This window comes from Leucoraja erinacea, chromosome 16, assembly GCF_028641065.1.
Source record: "Leucoraja erinacea ecotype New England chromosome 16, Leri_hhj_1, whole genome shotgun sequence".
Taxonomy (NCBI): domain Eukaryota; kingdom Metazoa; phylum Chordata; class Chondrichthyes; order Rajiformes; family Rajidae; genus Leucoraja; species Leucoraja erinaceus.
Genome location: NC_073392.1, coordinates 14,930,625 through 14,957,517, shown reverse-complemented (window position 1 = coordinate 14,957,517; position 26,893 = coordinate 14,930,625). Strand labels below are relative to the sequence as shown.

At 43.6% G+C, this 26,893-nt stretch overlaps 1 protein-coding gene across 1 annotated transcript in view; it reads right to left on the bottom strand.

Annotated features, from left to right (window-relative positions):
* Positions 1–26,503, bottom strand: part of lrrn1 (leucine rich repeat neuronal 1) — a 41,029-nt gene extending 14,526 nt beyond the window's left edge. The window contains exon 1 of the mRNA XM_055647718.1: positions 26,408–26,503. The gene's annotated coding sequence lies outside the window, so the exon portion shown is untranslated. The remainder of the gene's footprint in view (positions 1–26,407) is intronic.
* Positions 26,504–26,893: the final 390 nt, after the last annotated feature.

Below are 26,893 nucleotides of genomic sequence, written 5' to 3'. Positions count from 1 at the left end.
AGTCAGGACCTTTCTCTAGACCCTCCATTCCCTCCACAGATGCTGCTTGACCCACCAAGTTACTTCAGCACTTTGTGTTTTGCTGAAGATTCCAGTATCTGCAGTTCCTTTTAATCCTTCCTCCTTGTCCAAGATTTTCATGCTCCCTCCCAACATCTCTTTGGCTCAGTGGTAAATACTGTTTGATTAAATTCTACTGCAGTTTGTCTGGACATTTTTTTTTATCATATTGGGGCATTTTACCATGTTAAACTATATAATTACAATTTGTTGTTGAGTCCCTGTTTCCTACAAAAAGACATCCGAGCAATCATAGAAACTGTCACCCGTGGGTTGTGCCTGTTCACATGCCAGCCAGAGCAGAGCAACAAGGGGCACAAAATAGTGCAGTTGGTAGAGCTACTGCCTCATAGCACCAGGGATCCAAGTTCGATCCCGATCCTGGGTGCTGTCTTTGTGGAGTTTACACCTTCTCTCCGTGAACGTGTGGGTTTCCTTCCGGTGCTCTGGTTTCCTCGCACATCCCAAAGACATGTGGATTTATAGGTTTATTGAACTCTATAAATTGCCCCTAATTGTGCAGGGATTGGATGGGAAAAGTGGGATAACTTAGAACTTGTGAGAACCGGTGATCGATGGCCGGCATGGACTCACTCAGTGGGCCAAAGTGCCTGTTTCCACACTGTATCTTGAAATCCAAAACTGTCATCCAAGGAATGTGCCCGCTCACTTGCCAGTCGCAAGCAGCAGAGCATCACTAGAGGCTTGCTCCACTTTCACGTAAAGAAGAACTAAGTGTGGTACAGATGGACAATCAGACAGGAAGCTTAAATCACAGATCCCCAACAACATCATGAACAATTCTTCAGTCTGCATTGGATCCAGCTCAAATAAAGCAAAAGCACAATTTGTCTCTTAACAAAGGGTTGATAGACAAGTGGAGCACTTGCAATTGGGTTATGCCTTTTGGTGGCCACGTGGTGAGTTCCTGCTCAGATCTCAAGTCAATGTCATTATGTTGCCAGCTTCTGCATACAACTGGTCTGTATACACATCCAGACCATTTGCCATATGTCACCAAGAACTCAGATACTGCATATTTACTATTAGAGTATCAGCATCCATAATACCAGCTGTATAGCGCAATTGGAAATTGCAGTAATTCCAAACAGGTCAGGCAGCTTGAGTGGTGAAAGAAACAGAGTGAAAAAAAATCTAACCAGTTAATTTAAAAAAATTCCCATATCTTCAAAGACTGCAAAATAGTTTTACTGTTATTTAAAAAGTCTTGCAACAGCTGCCAATGGTGCTGGGGATTAGTGGCTCTAAAGGCTCAAAAGAAAAGCTCAGCGTTGGCGGCACAGTGGGGCAGAAGTAGAGTTGCTGCCTTACAGTGCTTGCACCACCAGAGACCCGAGTTCGAGCCCGATAATGGCTGTTGAACTGTGCGGAGTTTGTACGTTCTCCCCGTGACGTGTAGGTTTTCTCCAACATGTTCGGTTTCCTCCCACACTCCAAAGACGTACCGGTTTGTCATTTAATTTGCTTGGTATAAATGTAAATTGTCCCTAGTGTGTGTAGGATAGTGTTAATGTGCAGGGATCGCTGGTCGGTGCAGACTCGGTGGGCCCAAAGGCCTGTTTCCACGCTGTATCTCTAAACTAAACTAAACTAAAAAGGACCCATCGCACGCTTGGCAGTCGTTTCGCCCATCACCTCCGCTCAGTTCACACTAACCAACCTGATCTCCCGGTTGCTCAGCACTTCAACTCCCCCTCCCTTTCCCAATCTGACCTCTCTGTCCTGGGCCTCCTCCATTGCTAGAGCAAATTGGAGGAACAGCACCTCATATTTTGCTTAGGTAGTTCACACCCCAGCGGTATGAATCTTGCTTTCTGCCTCATTCCCCTCCCCCTACCCAGTTCTCCCACAAAGCCTACTGTCTCCGCCTCTTCCTTTATTTTTCCCGCACCCCCCCCCCCCCCCCCCCCCCCCCCCCCCAGTCTTCAGTCTGAAGAAGGGTCTCGACCCAAAACCGCCTATTCCTTCTCTCCATAGATGCTGCCTCACCCGCTGTGTTTCTCCAGCATTTTTTGTCTATCTTCAATTTTTCCAGCATCTGCAGTTCTTTCTTAAACATTAACAAAATCATGGCATTTTACCTTCACAAGAGCAGACACAATCCTGAGCATTTGAACTGTTAATGTCATGCACAGAGCTAGTATATCTAGCAGTGGCGGACTGGCCAGGGTGTCAGCTTGCCCGATGGCAAGTGGGCCCCTTTGTCTCCTGGCAACCAATATTTTTAGACCCAGTCCGCCACTGATATCTAGTATATCTTGCTGCTGCTTTCCTTATTGAAATAAGCTGGAATCATCTCTACACGGTTCCCAGATGAATGAGCTCAGAGACCAATCTCTTAACACACTGTTTTAAAAAGGTCCAGAGCAGTAGGAAATGAATGGATCACATTAAACTTAACAGAAAAATAGATGGAAACAAGACAGAGTCATACAGCGTGGAAATAGACCCTTTGGCCCAACTTACCGACCCTGACCAACATATACCATCTACACTGCCTGCGTTTGACCCATAAAGCTCTAATCATATCTTATTCATGTACCTGTCTACAGTAAATGTTTCTTAACCATTGCAATAGTACCTGCCTCAACTCGGGCAGCTCATTCCATACACCCACCAGGCCTGGATAGTGTGAATGTGGAGAGGATGCTTCCACTAGTCTCAGAATAAGAGGACATACTATTAGATAGGAGATGAGGGGACATTTATTTAGTCAGAGGATGGTGAATCTGTGCAATTCATTGCCATAGGCCGTGAAGGCCAGGTCAATGGATATTTTTAAGGTGGAGATTGATAGATGCTTGATTAGTATGGGTGTCATGGTTTGTGGTAAGAAGGCAGGAGCTTGGAGTTGAGAGGGAAAGATAGAACAGCTATGATTGAATGGAACAGACTTGATATGCCGAATGGCCTAATTCTGCTCCTATGATTTATGAACTCCCCTGTACTCAACAATACATTGTATGTGCTCCATGTATCCCAGAGCTGTTAATCTCCAACAGGGATAGATAGCAGCAGTTGCAAGGTTATATTTTAAACAATGTTCAAGTTCAAGTTCAAGTGTATTGCCACATGCACCAATTAAGGTACAGTGGAATTTGATTTACCATGCAGCCACACAATCAAAAAGAGCACAATACACAATAGAATATAACATGAATATCAACCACAGTGGAATCAACATTCTTCACTGTGGTGGAAGGCAATAACGTTCAGTCAGTCTTCCTCCTTTGTTCATCCGTGGTCGGGGCCATGAACCCTCCACAGTCGCCGCTACAGACGGCCCGATGTACAGGCCCTCTCCTTGAGATCCTCGAAACTCCGACATCAGGACGGATGGACATTCGCATGATAAATGATAAAACTACTTGTAGTCTTTGAAGATGCAGTGACAAACAATGCTTTAATTTAGGCTGTCAGCTATTTCAGAAGGTTGAGCGAACATTTATAAAACCTTGCAGGAGTCTAAACCACGGCATTCAGGTTAAAGATTAATAATTTAATTGTACTATTTACCACTGTTTACTTAAAAGCTTTAATAAGCTGTGGCAGGTATCCTCTGTAATTTCTTCCCAGTGAAAATTATTATTCAAAATTAATAGTCTACCAACTGAGAGAGACTAGTAGAAAATATGGTATAAATATCAGTGCTATTCCAAGAGGAAAAAAAATACATGATCCATTTTCTAGTATTATTTCAGATTTTCAGTATCTTTACTCTTTTATCACATCCTTAGGTTGAGTAGATTATTGAATTAGGCCATTGGATAACTAGCATTAAATTTGTAACGACAAAAGGAAAAGCTTTTCTGAAATGCATTGTAAAAATTGTGGAAAAGAATCTCTGCTTCTTGCACAAGCTACATTTTTGATTGCTGCATATAGCAATAAGGCAGGTCGGCATATCATCACCTTGTTCGTAGTCACAAGTCTTCTATCTGTTCACTAGCTCTGCAGGGTCCAGATTTGAGCCTTCGTGCCAAGTGCACCACGCTGTGCTTCAGGTGGACTGCTCTCCATGGCCCATCTGCCTCTGTTGTGAAGGGAGGCTGCGGGAGCCCTGGTACCCATCACAAGCCACTTTCCCAATTAAAGTAATTAAACAATCGAGGAAGATCAGAAAAATAATATCCTCGTAATTGTGTACTGTGGAAGTATGCTCAATAAGAAACGCTTTAAACACTAAAGTCATTTTTTTGCTTCATCATTTTGGTCCTTATCAAAGGAGGTTTACCATTTCAGGCACTACTGTATTTACAAATTTAGTGCAAGTTATCCAATGTTCCACGTCAGTAACCTACTCGACCCAAGGATGTGAACCATGGTAAAAGAGTAAAGATACTGGAAACCTGAAATAAAATCAGAAAAAGATGGACAAAGAAATCTCAGTATGTCAGGCAACATCTGAGGAAAGTGAAACAGTTAACATTTCAGGTTGAATAGAAAATGAAGGGTTTTCAATCTAAGCACATGGTGGTGCAGCGGTAGAGTTGCTGCCTTAGCGCCAGAGACCCGGGTTCGATCCTGATTATGGTTGCTGTCTGTGCAGAGTTCGTATTTTCTCCCCATAACCTGCGTGGGCTTTCTCCAGTTTCCTGCCACACTCCAAAGACATACAGGTTTATAGGTAGATTGGCTTGGTAAAATTGTAAATTGTCCCTCGTAGGTGTAGGATAGCGTTAATGTGCAGGGATCGCTGGTCGGCACGGACTCGGTGGGTCAAAGGGCCAATTTCTGCGTTGTATCTTCAAACTAAAAATAAATAAAGTCTTGAATAGTAAAGTCCACTCTGTGTACATCTGGAAATGTAACAGAACTCGTACTTCATGAACCTTTTACCAGATGTATTAATGAACTGTAATAACCATGATTGTAATATAGCTTGTTAGTTTTCACTCAGCAATCTCTCAGATGCAATAAGTCTCATTTGCAGCATTGGCTCAAGTTTATATATGACCAAGTAGGGAGAGTTAGTTCTTTTACCTTTAATATTACACAGCCTCTTAATCTCCACCCAAGCCAGCAGAATATGTCTCAGTGTAATACCTCACTAGAGAATTTTCAGGCAAATTCATTGGGGACACTAGTGTAGTACTAAGGGGTTTTTTTTAAATCAGAACTGTCAGCATTGAGATGACACCTTGAACCCAAGGCCCTCACAACCAAAACTATCTCAGCGCCCCAAAGAAAAGCATTTGAAATGCTCCATGAAAAGCTTGTTTTCTAAACAGTGAGCATTGAATACAGACAATAAAATCAAATTACCACAGTATTCACATTGATTCACACACTAACAAAGGGGAGGTTGAATCCTACCATTTCAACAGAACAATGTGCAATGGACTGCACTTTTAAAGAAAACTGATCCAGGAGAGGTTTCCAAAAGCTGAGCAGCAAACAAAAACTCAAATTAAGAGAATCAATACACAGATATCACCACCTCGACTGCTGCTAAACTGTAGAGAAGCAATTTCACAGTTATTGATCATCATTCAAGACCCAAGCTCCACAACATTGTATTTTCATCTAACCTTAAGTCAAATCATCTTCTTGCTCAACTAAATCACCTTCCACTATTATTCACTCAATTATGTTCTTATTGATTGCTTGTGCCTTTCAGCACCAGACAATACTGATGGCACCTCAGCCATGTATATATAACGAAGCCAGAAGACACCAGAAATGTACACAGTAAATATCCAAATTCATGTTCAGCTTGAAAATTGGAATTGAAACCAGTGGATTTTTCAAATTCTCAAACACAGTGAACAGTCAACAGAAAAATGTCCAATTTGGACTCCAAACAGTTGAGGTCACAGAGCATTTGAACCCAAACCCTTATAATCCATGTATTTTGTTCTTATAAGCAGCAAATCCAACAAGCTATATATATGTTGTTTAAGAAGGAACTGCAGATGCTGGAGAATCAAAGGTACACAAAAAAGCTGGAGAAACTCAGCGGGTGCAGCAGCATCTATGGAGCGAAGGAAATAGGCAACGTTTCGGGCCGAAATCCTTCTTCAGACTATATATATGGATCAGAGTAGCAACTAATATTACATCCATAAGTATCTCTCTTGTTTGATATATTATTTAGAGTTACAGCACAGAAAGAGGCTGTTCGGCCCACCAGACTAGGCCAACCATCAATCACCTGTTCACACTAGTTCTGTGTTATCCCACTTTCTCATCCACCCCCTATGCACTAGGGCTAATTTACCTACAAACCCGCACATCTTTGGGATGTGGGAAGGAACCAGAGCACCTGGAGAAAAAGTACGTGGTCACAGGGAGAATATGCAAACTCCACATAGACAGAACCCGAGGTCAGGATCGAACCTGGGTCATTAACACTGTGAGACAGCAGCTCTACCAGCTGTGCCACTGTAATCACTGAGATGAGCAATTCTTGAAATCTATCCATGAATGTGCAGTCATCGGAATGTCAAGAAAGGTGAATTAGATAGAATCTATTCTTCATTTTCGAATAATATCTATCATTTTTCATTCAAGGATAAAGAGTGTCAGGGTTTATGGGGAGAAGGTAGGAGAATGGTGTTAAGAGGGAAAGATAGATCAGCCAGGAATGAATGTCAGAGAGACTTGATGGGCCGAATGGCCTAATTCTGTTCCTATCATTTATGAACTAATGATAGCAACAGAAGTCAATTTATGCTTGGAGTCAGACTCGGCCTGATACTAAATGCATACTTTGAATCTGCAAAGGACATGGAGGATTGCGAAATGGGGTATACTAACCTGCTAGGGGTGTCTGAATAAATCAAACAAATTCACTGCTTCATGAAACACAAATGCTACATGCTTCAATACCACCTCAGACACAGCCAGAGTAATCTTCAAAAAAGGGAACAGAATTACGTCCTTCCATATTAGTGAAATGAACCATCTGAATCTGACCACTTTATGGCTACACAACTCAGAACTGCAGGATTTCACTCATGGATTGGGTAGCTAGCCCCTGGCAATTATCAGCAGAGCACTGGCTTTTGCGGCAGTGAAAGGTGTTTAGTTTCTTCTTCAGCCTCCATATTACTTTATTTCAGACTCCCTGATGGTGGGAAGTGTTTTAAGTGCTTTGAAGAAGGATACATTTCATGTTGACAGATCACCACATGTAGCCCTGTGATCATGAAAACGCTTGTGGCAATGTCACGCGTCTTTAGTTTTAGATATACAGCATGGAAACATGCCCTTCAGCCCATCAAGTCCACTCCGACCATCGATCAACCGTACACTGGTTCTATGTTATCCCAGCTTTGCATCCTGCACACAAAGGGCAATTTACAGAAGGCAACTATTCTGCACATCTTTAGAATGTGAGTGGAAACCAAAGCACCCGGAGAAAACCCATGCATCACGGGAGAACGTACAAACTCCATACAGACAGCACCTATAGTCGGGATCAAACCCGGGTCTCTGGCCCCATGTGGTAGCAGCTCTACTGCTGTGCCACTGTGCCATTAAAGAGTTGCTGACTTACCCATGTGGTTATTGTGTTTCACAAGATCTGTACCCATGGATTATAGTGGTGGATCTGAACTCGTGCTTGGTCCACCAGCTCCACACTGACTATCAATCACCCATTCACAACATTTTTATCCCACTTTCTCAGCCACCCCCTACACACAGGGGGTAAATTTACCCTACAAACCCACACCTTGTTTGGATGTTTGAGGAAACAGTAACAACCATATGTGGTCATAGGGAGAATGTGCAAGCTCCACACAGACAGTATACCCAAGGTCAGGATTAAACACAGGTCAGCATCCTTACCTGTTGTGCCACTGTGCTGAACCATCTCAAAATGTGCCATAAGTAGTAAGTGTTAAAAAAAAAAAAACACTTAAACAGCACCACAACATTCAAGTTCTCCATCCAAACCACATTCTATGCCCTTGATACTCAGAAATTTCACATACGGATAAGTACATTTATTAGCTGATTAAGGGATGGCAGGAAGTAGTTGCCTTTCATGCTCAATAGGGTCAATATTCAAGTCTCAGTCATTCCCGCTAGAAGAGGTGCTAGGACAGAATGGGGAACTGGTCAACGAGATACAATTCCAGGAACAAGCACTCGACTTTTGGTCAATTCATTTGTGGGACAGCTCTCCCATGACTTTGAATGCACATGAAAATTTCACAGTGCACAGAGCTGTGTTGGCCTCCAGTCTAAATGCAGTACCAAAGGTTTTTATTCTCATTAGTAGCCATCAAAAGGATTTGCTTAGGAATTCTATCAGGAGAAGAGGCAGTTAGGGAGTCAATCATTCATTTAAGTTTAGACACAAAGTGCTGGAGTATCTCAGTGGGTCAAGCAGCATCTCTGGAGGAAAAGGATGGGTGAGGCTTCAGGTCGGGACCCTTCTTCAGACTGAGAGTAGGGGGTGTAGGGAGGAATGTGGCAAAGAACTGAAGGTGAGAAAAGACCAGGACCAATCAAGGCTAGACATAAATGACCTTAGGCAGGGCAATGCCCAGTAGGATGATTGTTGGCTAGGGAAGCTCTGCTCTCAAGAATTTGTCTAAGCTTCTTGGAATATAGTCCATTCCAACCATTTTCTCCAAATAAAGTGGTATTATGTGAATGAGAGGTTGCAAATCAGCCCTTTCAGATATGAAAATATCCAAAATATAAATTGACATTCTCAATTGTCAAGACATCACCTCATGGGTCAAGTAACAACTATTGGTTTCACCCCAGCGTGTGCGTGTTATAGATGCACTGGCACAGGTTTAAGAAAAACAATGGGCCTTTCAAGCTTGTGCCAGATTAAACAGAATCAGAGCAACCTCAGTGAAGTCAAATGGGAAGAGACAGTTGCTCAAACTGCAAATCGATCTTTGATTTAAATGAGGTACAGGTGCACAACCTTTTATCCGAAGTTCCAAATAACGAAAACCTCCGAATAGCGACATTTTTTCAGTCCTTGAAGAAACGTCCTTGAAAACGTTCACCGAGAGCGGCCCGCAGAGGTGACAGCGGAACCTCCGGTCGGTCCTCGAAGAAAGGGGAACTAAATCCCCATTCATAAAAGAGAAGGTGAGGGTATATTGCGCGGGAGGGTTAATAATTGACAATCTGCTGCTGCCTGCCCGCTGAGTTAAAACGTTCCCACGGTAGACTCACGATACACAGTGTATCGTGAGTCTTGCATGAGAACTTTTTTAACTCAGCAGGCAGGCAGCAGCAAATTGTCGCTCCCTTCAGTTTCACCCCACCTACACCCCTCTGGTTCCCGGCCATGTGTGTGACCCCTTCCCTCCCCTCTCCAGCTCCCCGCCCATTGCACCGGCGCGGGGATTTTGCACTGTCTTCACGTCGGAGCTAGTGCCAGTCACCAGAGACGTCAGGACCAACGGGACACCGGCCCCCAGGCCCACTGCAAGCACGGAGATCCCAGAGACCCACAGCCAGCAGCAGCCCAGCCACGTTCCAATTCCAGAGGAACACGCTCCCCGTAGGGACCGAAGCTGATGGTGTGCAAGGTGCGTCTTGGTCTTGAGGTTGCGGATGAGGTGGCACAGCTCGGGCTGTGATGTTTCCGGCCACCCCCCTGTACAGGAGCTGAGACTGGGAACTGTGGGGTTGTTTGCAGTTGCAGAGGGAGGGGGCAAGGGCGGTACAGTTCCCAGTCTCAGCTCCAGTCCAGAGGGGTGACCGGAGACGTCAGGACCAACGGGACACTGACTGCAAGCACGGAGATCCCATAGACTCACAGCCAGCAGCAACTCTAGCCCAGCCCCGCTCCAACTCCAGAGGAACCCGAGTTGCGGATGAGGGGGCGCAGCTCGGGCTGTGGGCGAACTGCCACTTGTCGCTGTACCGGCGCATCGGGGAGCGGGTTCCTGTTGGTCCTGACGTCTCCGGCCGTCCCCCTGGACAGGAGCTGAGAGACGTCAGGACCACCAGAAGCCACTCCCCGATGGGCCGCTACAGCGACAAGTGGCAGTTCGCCCACAGCCCGAGCTGCGCCCCCTCATCGGGACACCGACCCCCAGGCCCACTGCAAGCACGGAGATCCCAGAGACTCACAGCCAGCAACAACTCTAGCCCAGCCCCGCTCCAACTCCAGAGGAACCCGGGTTGCGGATGAGGGGGCGCAGCCCGGGCTGTGGGCGAACTGCCACTCGTCGCCGTAGCGGTCCATCGGGCAGCGGATTCCTCTGGAGTTGGAGGGACAGGGAGACACAGCGGCTTTTGAGAATGGTGGACAATCACTTCCAAAGTTCTACCCACACAGTCAGTACACCTCTCCTACACTTGTCTCCCGCACTAAGATTATCTCGCAGAGAATGATCCCAGCCTAACCCTCCCTTTTCTCTCCGATTCTGCAAGAAAAAACTACTTTGAAGACTCAAACTCGCGATCGAGTAACTGCCGGGATCGAGGCGCAAACTCGCGACCTTGCGGATACGAGCCGAGCACTCTGCCACTGAGCCAGCCGTTAAAATCTACGCTAAAAATCTTCCATTCCGAAAGCCGAAAAATCCTGAATTACGAAAAGTGTCTGGTCCCAAGGCTTTCGGATAAAAGGTTGTGCACCTGTAGTTTAAATGTATTAACTTCCTTCCCATTGCGTATGAAAATGTTTTAAAGTTGTTTGTGTACTTTACGATGTTTTGACATTCACGAGCTTTCAGTTTCAGTGAAAGCATTGACATCTGCTGAGCCCAGTGTGAGTGGGGAGGCAGTAGACACTGAAGTTGTCGAACCCATTATACAACTGCAAGTGGATGCTTGGGCCAAGACGAGCTTCAGCCTTGTGTTGACTTGCAGGTGGCTGGATCGTCCAGTAGAGCTGGTGTCAGGACCACACCAAAATGAATGGCATGATTTGGGGTAGTGCAAGATCTACCCCATTAAGTGGCATCTAGTTTTATTATTCAATGTCATGAAGTTTGTTAACCAAAAAGAGCCATCAATACATAATAAAATAATGTACATTTGTAGAGTCACGAAAACCCATACTAGTAGAAAGTAATGCATAAAACTTGTCTTAACTTAATCATCACAAATTGATTATTTTGAATGTCCATTAAACAAATGATTTGTTGTTTTCTCGCTGCATAATTCAGTCTAGATTTCAAATGGATGGTGAAGTCAGATTCAGCTTAAACAGTACAACCTCAATCCCGTCTGCTTTGGATTTAAACAGATGGGACAATGGGTTGCAAGCTAACCTATTCCTTATGGGTTGGCAAAGCAAATAGTTTCAATGGAGGCAGTGGCTACAATTCATCAAGAATATGTATTCCCCTGTACTCTACAAATATGTAGATTGGATGTATTAATGGAATTGAAAACTGGTATAGTGCTGCATCTCAAAGTATTTGAAGGAGATGCACTGGATACCAGTGCATTGGTTGCCATGGTCCAAATTTTCATAAATCATAGTATGTGTAGGAAGGAACTGCAGATGCTGGTTTAAACCAAAGATAGGCACAAAAAGCTGGAGTAACTCAGCGGGACAGGCAGCATCTCTGGAGAGAATGAATGGGTGAAGTTTCAGGTCGGGTCTGAAGAAGGGTCTACTGCTACTGTATATACATATATATATATATTACTGTTCCATTATTTTGTTTTCGCACTTCTGGGTGAGATGTTAACTGCATTTCATTATCTCTGTACTTATACACTGCACAATGACAATAAAGTTGGAATCTGAATCTGAATCTGGATACAGATGAAAGGGTTTGATTAACATACATTGGACAAAGGCAAGGCATGAAAAGATATCAGATAGGGAGAGAAGAAGAGTGAAGTACAAAGCCAGGAGGAGGGATATAGGTGGAAGGGAACAGGAATGCGGGGGGAGTAAAGGGGACGGGAGCACAGGAAAGGGCGGGGGGGGGGGGGGGGGGGGGGGGGGGGAAATGTTACCTGAAATTGCAGAATTATTTTTTTCATATCTTTGGGAAAACTACCCAATCAGAATAGAAGGTGCTGTTCCTCGTGTTTACATGTGGCCTCACTGAGGCTACCAAGGCACAGTACAGAAAGGTCACAATGGGAAGGAGGGTCTAAATAGTTGGCTACCACCATTTTAAAAATGCACTTGTCACATTTTTTTAAAACAATCAATGCACACAAGAATTTATTTTTTCTAATGTAGATCTCCGTTATATTCAATAGATCCTCACTAAAAAACAAAAAATGTACCATGTAGACATTTTACTTTTGAATTAAGTACTCCCCCCCCCCCCCCCCCCCCCCCCCCCCCCCCCCCCCCCTGCCACCCACCATCTATTACCCACCCAAAAAACACAAGTGAACAAATAAAGGTGAAGCAACAATCTTGGTGGAAACGCTGCTTTTCAATATATCCTGTGAAGGATGTTTCATTTGAGATGAACCACAATTGTACTCTGAACGGACAAAATCATTTTACTGTTGATTATCAACCATTTTTTTAAAGTGCTCCATGAATAGCAAGTAGGTATGGGCTGGAGATAGAATGCAAAATGCATTCATTCATTCAGGATACAAAATTGCAGTCCTATACTCATATTCAGCACCTTGTCAAGATTTCTATGCTGACCTAGATAATTATTTTCCAACATCATTAGCAAAAGTCAAAAGTACTGCTGTAACACAAGTACCTTTCCTCCCTTCAATTTGTACCTGCATCACTGCAGCAAGCTGAATGGATTAAAAGATGCTTCATTCCTACTCTTCCCCTGCTGCATGGTCGGACAAGTAATTGAAGGTGACAGCCATGAATATTGTATTTACACTATCCCAATAATGTAGTTTGATTCAGAAGTATAACAAGCAAGGGAGGTGGAGGAGAAATACAAAACATTCTAAAATAATCAGCAGCTGTAGAATAATTTTGCTTCTGCTGAGAATAACTGCAAAGCATTCATTGCCCTGGACTGGCAAATTATACGACCGACTGTGTGCACTTTAATGAATAAAGTGTATCTCCTTTGCCATCACTCCACGCTGTAATGTTCAATTACTCTGCAGCCTGTCCCTTTTAAGTCCCCTCACTACTTACATCCTAGTTTCCCATGTGTTTTTTAAAGGACATTCATAATGCTGGTGCCCAAGAAAAGCAACGTGACATACTTAATGACTACTGACATTAATGTCCATTGTGATAAGGTACTTTGAGTTGTTGGTTATGATGCATATGAACTCCTGCCTTAGTAAGGTCTTGGGCCCACTACAATTTTTGACAATAGATCAACAGGGGATGCAATTTCCTTAGCTCTCTGTACTGGTCCAAACTTGCACACAAATGTATATGTCAGGCTGTTGTTCATCAACTGCAGCTTGATGATCAACACTATCATCCCCTCTTGGGGTGGAAGATTGTAACCTTCACGTGGTCCGCCCTGTTTCGACTAATGAAATCAACTCGACATGCGCAAATGGAAGATCAAACAGAAAAGGTTGTCCAACAACTTTAGGCTGTGCACGCCACACGAAAGAAGAAGTTCATCCCCTCTCATCTTAGGCTGGTCATGGAACTGGTCTTTGCTCGTTTCTACGCAAAGATTGGATCCTCAATCTCAGTGACAGACCTCAATCAGCCCAAATTGTCAACACCAATTCTACCTTGGTGACCGTTGACATACAAATATCTCAAGGCTGTGCGCTCAGTCCCCTGCTCTACTCTTCCTATACTCATGACTGTGTAGGCAAACACAGTCCGATATCGTCTTTAAATTTGCCAATGATACCAACATTTTTCGATGAATAATGGGTAATGATGGATCAGAGTACATCAGAGATGGATCAGAGCACAGAGGGGAGATTGTTGTACTGGCACCAGATTTTCAATCTTGAACTCAATGACAGCAAGATCAAGGAGCTCATCGCTGACATCAGGAAGGGAAATGCACCAGTCTTCATCAATGGGATGGTGGTGGAGAGATCAATAGATTCTAGTTCCAGAAGTATCTCTGAAGATCTGTCTTGGACCCAACACAGTGATAGAAACATAGAAACATAGAAAATAGGTGCAGGAGTACTGCTTCGAGCCTGCACCGCCATTCAATATGATCATGGCTGATCATCCAACTCAGTATCCTGTACCTGCTTTCTCTCCATACCCCCTGATCCCTTTAGCCACAAGGCCCACATCTAACTCCCTCTGCAATTACAACAAAAACGTAACATTTCTCAGAAGACGGAGGAGATTCAGTATGTTGCCAAATACTCTGTTGAACCTCCACAGATATACAGTCGAGAGCATACTGACTGTTGTGTCACTGCCTGGTTCATTAACACGTGCCCCAGGAACGAAGAAGGGAAGGAATACCCAATTAAACTAGAGTAAATCTTTGCCCCAAGGAGGAATTGTTGATCAGAAATCCACAGCTTAATTAGGGCATAGCACCAAAATACAAGGACCCTTATCCAGAAAATTAAGATCCAACATCCATCTTAATGACGTGGATCAAGTTTGCTGGAGACATGCAATTGCTTATAGTTATCATTGAATTTAACCACCCTCAATCATCCCCATCAAGAACCATACATTTATAGAGGCAAAAGCGGCAGTTGCACCTATTGCAGCCGGCTACATGGTATTTTGTTTTGCATGCCCTCTACTCCAAACAGGATAAAGATAAATTGTGTTTTTTGTTTGTTCATGTTGACTATGACACTTGGACAATAAACAGTCTCTGGCAGAAGCTCATTTGCTCAGTGAAGCATTTTATTTTGGATGTGAACACCGGTTAGCATAATTGTCACAGATAAAATTTACAGCATTTGATTGAGCCATCATTTTTTTCCTTACAAGCAGGACTGGTCCCTTTTTCATGGATCTGGCATGCACTCGTCAGTGACAAGGAAACATTTTAGTCCTGATGCCCAATCCTGATGCTCTGCAACCCAAATCTCTGCAGATCCGATGTATGAAAATCTCCTCTTAACTTTATTTTATTCACCAGTAATTGGTCCAAGAACAGAATGAATAGCTGTAATCGGCATTGCGGCAAGATTAAACCATGCAGGAAAATGGCTGGCTGCAAGTCCACAAATAATAGTGGACGCCACTGAGAAATCAGCTTGGTTACTGTTGGTTCAAGTCCATGCACGCATTGTGAGAAAGATGGTTTATTGTTTGTAGAAATTAATCACCTATATTCGAAACTGACTAATGAGAAGTGGTGGATTAACATCTGCAACAGTGATTCCATCCGGAGTATGGCCTTGAATGACTCTAGACTTCCAGTTTAGAGTTGAGATACAGCATGGAAACCAACCTTCGGCCCACCGAGTCCATTGATCACCTGTTCACACTCGTTCTATGTTATCCCACTTTCGCATCCACTCCCTACACATTAGGGACCATTTACAGAAGCCAATTTACCTACAAACCAGCATGTCTTTGGAAACCCAAGCACTGGGCGTGAACCCACATGTTCGCAGGGAGAACGTGCAAACTCCACACATAGACAGCAACTGTTGTCAGCATCGAGCTGGGATCCCTGGCACTGTGAGACAGCGCCTCTACTGTTGCGCCCCTGTGCCACCCCGAATATGTATAAAATATTAATAAATACGCAAAGTGCATTAGAAGATGCTTGGTACCCACTGGTGTGCAGGAGTAAAATCAGGAGCTCAAACCAAGCTGAAAGCAGATGCAAACACAAGTCTTCAACTTCCATTGGTTATGGGCATCAAGTAAAAAGAGAATGCTTTAAATGTTAACCCTTCTTAATACAACACGGTAAGGTCCCTTTTTCTAGGGCATAAATGTCGCCAGGTCTACAGAGGTGCCTGAATATCAGGGGCTTAATTTATTTACTCAAGTCTCAGTGGACCCGACACAAATCTAGAACACTGTTTATGCAGCTGCAGTGGTACCTTTGGGCATTATGTCAGCACGGTTCTTCTAAAGCAAACTCTTGGGGATGGCTGATAATCAGCAGAGACAGCCAGAATAGATAATCCAGTTTCTGTTTACATGGAGTTTGTTACCAGGGACACCTGAGCTCAGCCTGGCATAAGCTGGCACAGTAATTAGAGTCAAAGTGTGGCAGATTCAGACCAGGTTACAGGACGGGAACATATTTAGCAAAGGGATGTTTTAAAGATCAGTGCAGACAAAAGTGCTGGAGAAACTCAGCGGGTGCAGCAGCATCTATTGAGCGAAGGAAATAGGCAACGGAGGCAAAGATCAGTGGTTTGTTCCGTCCACGTGTGTCCCCCGCCCCAACTTCTATCAGGATGGGAGTTGTGGACTGTATTTATCTGCAGTAGAATTGTCTTTACTGTCAGATCAGGTAGCCTTCAAAAGCTCCATCTCATTATTAAAGTAGATCAGGAAACACCGACCTATCATTCTCTCAACCACCAGATCGTCCCAAAGAGGAATTGCCAGATTCTGTGGGATCTTGCTATATGAAAGGGGCAAATCTTTCACCAGCTCATTCTAATACAATTGCGCACAATGTGCCAACAGACATTTACAAAGGACATCAAGCACAAGCAGCACCGAAGACCCGGGTTCGATCCTGACCGCGGGTGCGGTGTGTACAGTTTGTACGTTCTCCCCATGACCTACGTTGGCCTTCGCCAGGACCTCTGGTTTCCTCCCACACTCCAAAGACATACAGGTGTGTAGGTTACTTGGCTTTGTGTAATTGCAAATTGTCCCGAGTGTGTAGCATCGTGTTAGTGTACAGGGTGGTCAGTGGGCCGAAGGGCCTGTTTCCACGCTGTATCTCTAAACTAAACTAAATAGATATCTTTCACTGTTCTGTCTAATGACTTGTCGACTGGGCAAGATGGTTGGAAGCATTGTATACAGCTTGTACAGAGTCAGCCATGTAGCATGGAAATAGTCTCTTGATACTGACAAACAATCAAAGAGCTGCCTTTTCAGTCAGAGTGCTGGCCATGTTAAATTAATTTCAACACAGCTTCTACTCCATCAGCGAATAAATGCACTACCCAATTGATGTAAAGATGCAGAATGGAAACAGGCCCACCAATCCACAATGACCATCGATCATCCTTTCACACTTGTTATATGTTATTCCACTTTTGCATACACACCCCTACACATGAGAAGCAATTTACAGAGGATAATTAACCTACAAACCAACATGGTTCACAGGGAGAACATGTAAACCACACAATCAGCACCCGATGTCAGGATTGAGCCTGGTTCTCTGGTGCTGCGAGGTAGCTGCTCTTCAGCTGTGCCACCTTGTGCAGGAGGTAAGCATTTGCGGTAAATGCAAATTGCAAGCACATGCATAACGGATGCAGAGGAGGCAGGTCCTCGTTGGTCTGCGAAAAGTTCTTTAGTCTCCATTGTGTCATTCTCTCTGGGATTTGTTCAGCCTTTATTCGAGGAAGGGGGGTACCCAGAGAAAGGGGGGTACCCAGAGATAAATAGTCCTGGCATCTGCTGCCAAGCCACATGGTTCAGCAAGTAAAAAGAGGAGTTTTAATTCAGAAAACAGGGGGGGGGGATTGCAGAAACAGGTTGTTAATTAGCTGCCCCACCTTATACTGAAGATGCAGTATGACCAGGCCCTTTGAAGATGCGCCCATTCTGATCAGAGTGATCCGATCTATTGCTCTTCCCAACACGAGGGTTCAACCAGAAAGTCCATATAAAAGGATGAGAGGAATAAACACACAGAGTCCCCTGCCCAGAGTCGGTGATTCAAGAACCAGAGGGCATAGGTTTAAGGTGAAGGGGGAAAGATTTTAATAAGGTCTGAGGGGTAACATTGAATGAAGGAATGAATGAATGATTGAATGAATGAATGTAATGAATGAATGAATGGATGGATGAATGAATGAATGTATTAATGAATAATAACTTATTGTCACATGTGAAATTCCACAATGAGATTCTTTTTTTTACATACCCAAGGTATGCAAAGATTTGCCACATATAGGACACCGACATAGTTACAAAGTATTCCATTTAGTCCCCAATGGTCTTGGTGCCCCCAACGCCGGATCCCCCTTTGTTCCTGGTGGCGCGTCTGACTTCCAGACGTCCAGCACCCACGTGGCTCGTTCAAAACTCCAGCACCCTCCGATGACCTGTCCTCAACCTCCAGCGCCCGTGACCTGGACTGCCGTTGCCCATTTGGTCTCAGCTTGGTTTGGGAACAGCTCCATCCAGGACCATAAGAAATTGCAGCAGATTGTAGACGTGGCCCAGGCCATCACACAAACCAACCTTACAACCCTACAACCCCCACAATTAAAATGTGGATTGCGGAAATGTCGGAGACCCTATACTTAGAAAGAATTAGACTCGTCTTAATGGACAAAGAAGATCTTTTCGATAAAATCTGGGCTCCATTCATTAACTATCTGAAGGGATAGATTGGCACAGCACGAGGACCCAACTGAAACTTGAACTCAGGATCAGATGAAAAGCTATACTTTCTACGAACCTATCTCCATTGACGTATTACAGGTAACCCATTCCACCTCTTCCGTTTTTCTGTTTTTTTTTTATTTGTAACTTTCTACCCTCTCTTTCTCTCTCTTTCTATAAAAAATAAAAACACTAGAAGCAGAAGTAATTGATAATTGAAAATTTTAATAATGTATGACTGATGTATATGAAAAGTCTTTTTACTATAATATGTAACTATACTTTATAATATGTCTACTTCTAATAAAAAAAAAAAAAAAACAAAACAAACCAACCTTCCTTCTATGAATTCCAATTATGCCTCACGCTACCTCGGCAAGGCCAGCAGCATAATCAAGGATGAGTCGCACCCTGGCCATACCCTCTTCTCCCCTCTCCCATCAGGCAAAGGGTATAGAAGTGTGAAAACGCACACCTCCACATTCAGGGACGGTTTCTTTGCAGCCGTTATCAGGCAACTGAATCATCCGACCACAACCTACTATCTATTTATTTGATGACCCTCAGACTATCCATGACCGTATTTTGCTGGGCTTACCTTGCACTAAATGTTATTCCCTTATCATGTATCTATACAATGTAAATGGATTAATTGTAATCATGTATTGTCTTTCTGCTGACTGGTTAGCACACAACAGAAAGCGTTTCACTGTACCTCAGTACACGCGACAATAAACTAAACAGAAACTGAAAATGAAACTGCCCTTGACTGCCATCCTCGCCCTCGACCGGTGCCCTTCCGGAGGAAGTAGTCGCAATGTTTAAAACCAATTAGACAGGTACATGGATAGGACAGGTTCAGAAGGATATGGGCCAAATGCAGGCAAGTGGGACATGTTCGTCGGCAAGTTGGGCAGAAGAGCCTTTTTACACACTGTATGACTCTAAATTAAACGCTAGTTGCGTAGTTGGCGCAGGCACATGTGACTATCCAATTTTTCTCAAGCACATTTTTTAAACATGGAATTCATTAAAACTAACAAAATTAATCATAGCAATTATAACTTTCAGATTGATTGCATATTATCAAATTTAAATGACTGTTTGCGACCCCAAGGTACTACTAAAACTTTGAGCTGAAGAATTTACACGCACAAGTATTAGTGGCAAAACAATAGATTCTTTATTCATGGCCGTCTGTGCTAACCACCCATTGATTCTGTCATATGGGCAGGTTATTAAGACAAGGAGACCTATACTCCACTAGGGTTTTACCAGCGACTAACTGTCGCTGAGCTGAACACAGATTAGTCCAGACCAACGTTAAACTCCTTTGAGCATCATGTCTGCATTTCATTCCATCACTATGGAGCTCTATAAATGCCACCGCTGTCCACCTCAGGAATAAGTGAAGAGACATCTGCACAGTGCACACGCCTGCCAGAACAACCAGACACCCAGACTGTGAAGCCTTTGTTTACGGTCATGTTTGATGCCGAGTCTGCAACAGCTTCTCTTCAGCTAATTAAATCAGTCAGTTAATAAATCCAACTCGAACAGCATTTCAGATTAAAAAGTTGATCTCAATGACAAAAAAAAATTGAAGCCATTGAAATAGTGAAGAGAAAGACAAATGTTTGATGCTTTGGAGAAAGCAATCAAGTTTTCGAACAGAAAATGGAAATTAAGAACAATGCCATGTTATTAAATAAGACCACATGACCAAGGAGCAGAATTAAGGGCCTGTCCCACTTGGGTGACCTAAACCGCGAGTTCTGGCAAGTTTGCCCTCGACTCATACTCGCAGCATGGTCGACACGTGGTCGTAGGAGGTCTTCATAACTCTCCTTCATGCTCGAGAGTGGTCTCCGCATACTCGAGGCCTCAGCTAGGTCGTGGCGTTTTTTTCAATATGTTAAAAAATGCCCGCAAGTAAAAAAAGGTTGCCATGGAAAAAAATCACTACTTTTTTTACTTGTAGGTTTAGTCGTAGTAAGTCGTAATAGGTTGTAGTAGGTCGGCATGTTAGTCGTAGGTAATCGAGGATAGTCGAAGGTAGTCGAAGGCACATCATAGATAGTCTTCAACATAGTCGAAGGGAAGTCAAAAGAGATCGAAGGAGGTCGTCTTCACTCACCAATTTTCCCGAAGTTAATCGTAGCCAGTCAGAGCCAGTCTTCAACATAGTCGAAGGAGGTCTTAAACATGTAATTTTTTCAAACTCCTAAACTTATAAATCTCCGCCAATTTGGTTGCCCAAGTGGGACAACCCCTTTAGGCCTTTCGGGCCGTCAACTCCACCGTTCGATCATGGCTGCTCTATATTTCCCTCTCAACCGCATTTTCCTGCCTTCTCCCTCTAATATTTGACATCCTTACAAATAAGACCAATATTAGATCCAGTATTATTAAAAACTCAAATGGTTGATATTGTAATGGTTGAAGTGTGTACATCGCACATTGATGGAAATCTGAAATCTGTTCTTGCAGCATTTCACCTGTAAATGGAAAAGCTACAAATGATGCTTATAAAGTGCTTGGAGGAACAGAAGGTGGAGAGACAGATAATGTGCCCGGTGGCGCAGCAGTAGAGCTCCTGCCTTGCAGCACCAGAGACCCGGGTTCAATCCTGACTACGGGTGCTTGTCTGTAAGGAGTTTGTACATTCTCCCTGTGACCAGCGTGGGTTTTCTCCGATACCTTCGGTTTCCTCCCACACTCCAAAAATGTACAGGTTAATTTGCTTGGTATAAATGTAAAATTGTCCCTAGTGTGTGTAGGGTAGTGTTAATGTAGGAAGATCGCTGGTCAGTGCAGACTCGGTGGGCCAAAGGGCCCGTTTCCACACTGTATCTCTAAACTAAACTAAAGGTGTTGTCATTCAGCTTTCAGTATAATGATCTGTTGTGCCATTTAAAAAAAGAGCTTCATTGCTTTCTAGATTATGGATTTGACCACTTTTTAAGGTAGAAAGTATTGGTTTGGTTGGATCATTTTAACCAGAAGCAGCAAATTGAATGATGACACCCCCCTGGATGGCCATTAATTATTCTATGCCACCACTGAAGATTCTCATTTGTGGGACTAGTGTAGATGGGGCACGTTGGTCAGTGCGGGCAAGTTGGGCTGAAGTGTCTGTTTCCACGCTTCCAACCTGGCAGTCGTTTTGTGGGGTCACTGGGATTAGGTCTCGGGCAGACATGAGGGTCGTGCATTTTGAGTGGTTTTGTTGGTAACTTTTATTGACCATTCAATATGCTGCGAACGGCACTATAGAAAAAAGTTGTTTTTAATATAGTTTCTTTTCATCCGTTATGGTCATCATTTTTTTTTAAAGATTACTTTAAAATGGCTTAAATTAGGTTAATTTCCACAAGTTTTGGATTCAAAGAAGTTCATATAAAACTGATGGAAATTGACGAAAGGTAAAAAATGCAAAAGACAAGTTTAGCGCAAATGTTTGAAAGTTCTTATTTGAAGTAGACCATTGTGTCGATCTGACGCATATGACTGCCTGTTGTACATAGTGATGTGGATGGAGGTTGTGGGCAACAAAACATGTAGCTTAGACAACCCATGATGAACTTAATGGCTTCCTTTAAACCCTGCCTTGTGATTATTTAATCCACTCAAGCTTCTGTTCAGAGCACATGACCCCCAGGATGAGGTTAAATTCCATTTAATGCGCAGAAGGAAAATGCGCTTAATCTGCAGGTTCCAACAACAAATATTTCATGCATTGGTGCAAATGGTTTCTGCTTGGTTGTAGCGAATTGCTGAGAATATTGCAAAATTTACATGGCACTAATGTTTTAAAATAGAGTAAAAGAAAGCCACAATGGCGCTTCAGAGATCTTTAGAACAAGTCAACATCCTTGCAGCCTGATGATAGTGTTAATTGCATGCCTTTTTTTCCAGATAGAAATAGCTGCATATCCCTTGTTCCTGAAATAGAGGTCAGTTGCACTCGCTACCTCCTGCTGAAACTTCTCTGCACTAATGCGCAAAGGCAGCCAGAAGCAATTCAGATGACTTCATTAATATTTATTTAGCGCCATGACTGTGTTAAAGAATGGCAAGTCAAGATCGGTGAATTGGGTCCCTCATTAGAGTGCCCCAATATCAGGCCAAAACTGACAAGCCCAACAAAGAACTCAAATATCAGCTTACTGCCCAGTGGTATGAATATTGATTCCCTTCATGTAGCCACGGGATTCCCTCTCTCTCTCTCTCTCTCTCTCTCTCTCTCTATCCCTCCCCCACCCAAGCCGAACTAGCTTCTAATTTTCACCCTACAAACAGCTTACAATGGCCCGTTTCCTTTTTCGTCGTTACTTATTTGCAAATCTTTCATTCATTGCTCTTTATCTCTGCACATCACCATCTATATCTATCGTTTCCCTTACCCCTAACCAGTCTGAAGAAGGGTCTCGACCCGAAATGTCACCCATTCCTTCTCTCCAGAGATGCTGCCTGTCCTGCTGAGTTACTCCAGCTTTTTGTGTCTATCCTCAAATATCACCTAACTCGTTCCCCCACCCCACCCACATCTACTACAACTGACTGGCAAGAAGCTATTTTTTTTGTAGCAACAGCAAAAATGTATCAGAACTCTAAAATAAAATCTGTGCTTACTGGCAAAGCCTGGACAGAAGTTTGAGATATAAATGAATGATTAATTTTAAACTTTCTGCTGTAGACACAACGCATTAAACAAGGAGGCACAATACCATCAGTTGCATTATTATTATTATCAGACTTCAACAAGGGTATACGTTGCTTTTTATAGGTTTTTTTAAGGGATCATGAGACTATGTAGCATGATATTGAATTACTTCTGTAGTAAAATCACATTGGAATAGCCAATTTGCACACAGTAAACAATGACAAATGGCAATTTACCATGTGTGCCCATATGATAGCAGTGTACATGCCCATTTAAATGCACCACAGAGCAGGGGGAAATACAAATTCAAGCAAGAAACTCTAGAATAAACTGCTTTATCCATATAGATAGCTAATCCATATTGAATTACTGATGAATGCAAAAAACTCTCAGGTTCATTATAATCCTCTAGGAAAATACATTTTCCATCCTTCCCCAGATGATTAATGCTTAACAGTCCACTGATATTGAAAAACAAGTTTTTATTCAAGGAACACTTGGGCATGAAGGATAAACGCAAGCCTTGCCAGTACTGCACACATTCCCTGAAGGAATAAATAAATCTGAATGAGATTGAGGGGTAAACATTGGCAAGGGCACAAGGGATGGGCTCATCTGTTTTTCAAAATAGGGGTTTGGGATCTTTTACATACATCCGAGACTGCAAATGTGATCTCAGTCTTGTCCAAACAGCAGCAGTGCAGCATCCAGATTTTGTACCCGAATCTCTGGAGTCGGACTCGAGCCCACAACGCAGCAGAGTGTTGGCCTTAGATCAAAAACTCAAACACATCTACTGCACATGGGTCTGAAGAAGGGTCCTGACCCGAAACGTCCCCCATACCTTCTCTCCAGAGATGCTGCCTGCCCCGTTGAACTACTCCAGCATTTGGTGTTCATCTTTGATTTAAACCAGCATCTGCAGTGCCTTCCTACACGTGGGTCTCCAAGTGACTGACATCACCCCAAAATGTTTTGCTGAGAACTTGAAAACTTACTTGTGTGTGAAGTGTTTGGGACTGAAGAGTTTGCAGCAGCTGCCCTATAGACAATGCATTGGCCTTGCAGTTGCACACTCAATCAATCAATCAATCAACCTTTATTGTCATCTTGCAAGCAACAAGTACAGTGCAAAATGAAAAGACGTTTCCCAGTGAATAGCGGAGCCTCGCACATGAAATTTAAAACACTTCTCACATAATAACACTAAAAAAAACAATCCAGTCCCTGATGGAACAGAATAAATAGTTAAAATCAGGTAAAAAACACAATGTTAAAAACAGTAAACCAATCATAAAACATTCACTGCAACATTATTTATGAAGAAGGTGGTATCTGACATGCAGTATTGTCACTGAAGTTATTATTTGAAGCAATTCACTTTGAATTAAACCCTTGTAACCACCAAACATATTCAGCCACTGATAAACCATTAAATATCAGTAATTGATTAGGATTTGATGCTCAAAAATACAAATCAATATCAAGTGATGACTAAGTGCACAATTGAATGAATGCACATCTTGCAACATGAATGTGAGATAATTTTCTAAAACATACCTTCGCAATTTACAGCAGTGTATTGATTGAAACATTTCAAAGTAGGGAAAATTTCTGAGCACGAACGTGCTAGTAGTACCTGCTTCCACTGTAAAACATGTCCATAAACGGAAGGCTGATATTCTGCATAGTTTTTCATAAATTTACATATTCAGATGGCAAAATACACAATAGGTTACATTAATTAGACACCATTAGCATTGGGTGTTAAACTCAAGCATGCGAACACACTGGGAAGTGGAATGACTTTCTGTGTTATAATTAGACGCCCATGTTGGCCAAAAATGCCTTCTGACCACTGTTAGTTTTAATAAATGCTTTAGGAAGCCATTCGGAATAATTGCCGGCACTACTGATAAAACGACCAGGGTCATTGCTATCGAGGCGTTTCTAGTAGCACGTCTGTGTGCAGGGACTCAGGAACTCATCGAGTCAAATCAAAACCCACCCTGGGAATAACTTCACAAGCGCTTCCAATCTATGGAAACACAAATATTTAGTTTAAAATAGGGAGTTCCCAAAATTACTGCACGCGCGCTGTATTTTAATCCAAATGCACTGGAAATCAAAAGAATAAGTTGTTTGTTTAATGCGTTCTGTCCTTTCTTTCAAAAAAACACCAAACCCTGTGGGAAAAAACACAGGCATTTCCTTTCTAAACATCACTTTTATAGTTGAAACATCGGTTAGTCATCTCACTAATGCCTCTTAATATTTTTTTCCTGGATTTTTTTTTTGGGGGGGGGGGGGGGGGTAGGGACCGTTACAAACCAAAAGGGAAAGGGCGGGGGCAGGAAAGAGGGGCCGAATAAAACTTTGTGGAGAGTGGGGAAAGTAAATGTCTAAGGATGCATCCCACAGATGTAAAGCGCTGTGCAGAAGTTGCGCCTTGTCCCACCTCCCCCCTGCATTCTTTCCCGAAGAAGGAACAGCTGCTAAGGGGAGTAAGGGCAAGGAAGCACAAAGTGAATACAGAGGCACATTAGTATAGCTTATATACAGAGCACCGCAGCAGCTGCCAGGCTTGTTTGCATACCTTTAGACTAACTCCATTTGGTCACTCAGACCCCTTTTAAATGACCAACAAGGTTTGGATGTTAACCCCCCCCCCTCTCTCCTCACTCCTCCAAGAATGCCTTGCAAGGCAACGGAGGGGGAGGTGTGTGTGTGTGGGGGGGGGGGAGACTGTCCCTGTGCATGAATAGCCCTTTGACTGGGTCTGAGACCCTTGTCACACTCTGACAGCCAGATTCACACGCGCAACTTGTTAGCAGTCTTTTGTCCGAGAGCTTCCCTTGTCTGCTGCCGAACCCAAGGTCCGAGGGGGGGGGGGGGGGGGGGGGGGGGTCGTAGCCGCCGCCGCCTTTCAAGGATGGGACACATACAGAGAGCAGCGAAGCTGAAGGTCTCTGTCCAGTCTACTCACAAAGCGCTATGAAAGGTGACAGCGGACTTCACGATCGTGGCAACACAGGGCCCACACTGAGCTTTTCACTTCCCCTTTAAAAGGCCCATTGTCTCATTAGATTCCTCCTTGCGAATAAAGGCAGGGAAGCTCATTCCACAATGTAGCCTCATTTAAATGGAAATCAGAGATTAGGGGAGGCGGGGTGGAGGGCGAGCATGGCTGCATCTAGCAGACCAGCATTCCACCTATATTATATATTTTATTTTTAAAAAACTGTGATCAAATTAATAATTGTCAGATGAATTACACGTCTAACGCAAAACACTGGTGTACGAGAGAAAGAATAGCAGAGGCTTACCCAAGTCAGGTGAAGTGTTGCATCCAACTGCAGGTCACACACGGAGTGAAAACTGCTCGCACGGTGAATGGAGGGGGCACTCGGTAGGGGCTTGTGAAAGACTCATTGAGTTAATTGCAAGCAGTTCCACAGTCCTCTCCCGGTTCTCGGGATTTCAGCACAATTTCCTCCCATCGGCGTTCAGTTGGAAGCTTCAAATTCACGAACGACACGATCGCTGCCTGTAGAAACGATCTTCCCACCCTCACCCCTCACCCCCCACCTCCCCCTTCTTCTCCCTCCCTCCCCCCCCCTCACGGCTGCAACGACACGCGAGTTAGTCTTGCAGCTGGGAGGATGACAGCGAGTCAAGGCAGGCTCTCTCTCTCTCTCTCTCTCTCTCCTCTCCACTGCCTATGTCAGCGAGCACCTGGGACTATATAATACAGCAGTCGGATGACTCCTAGCGCTTGATTGGTGCTTGCCCGCCGCCTATCAAAGAACACA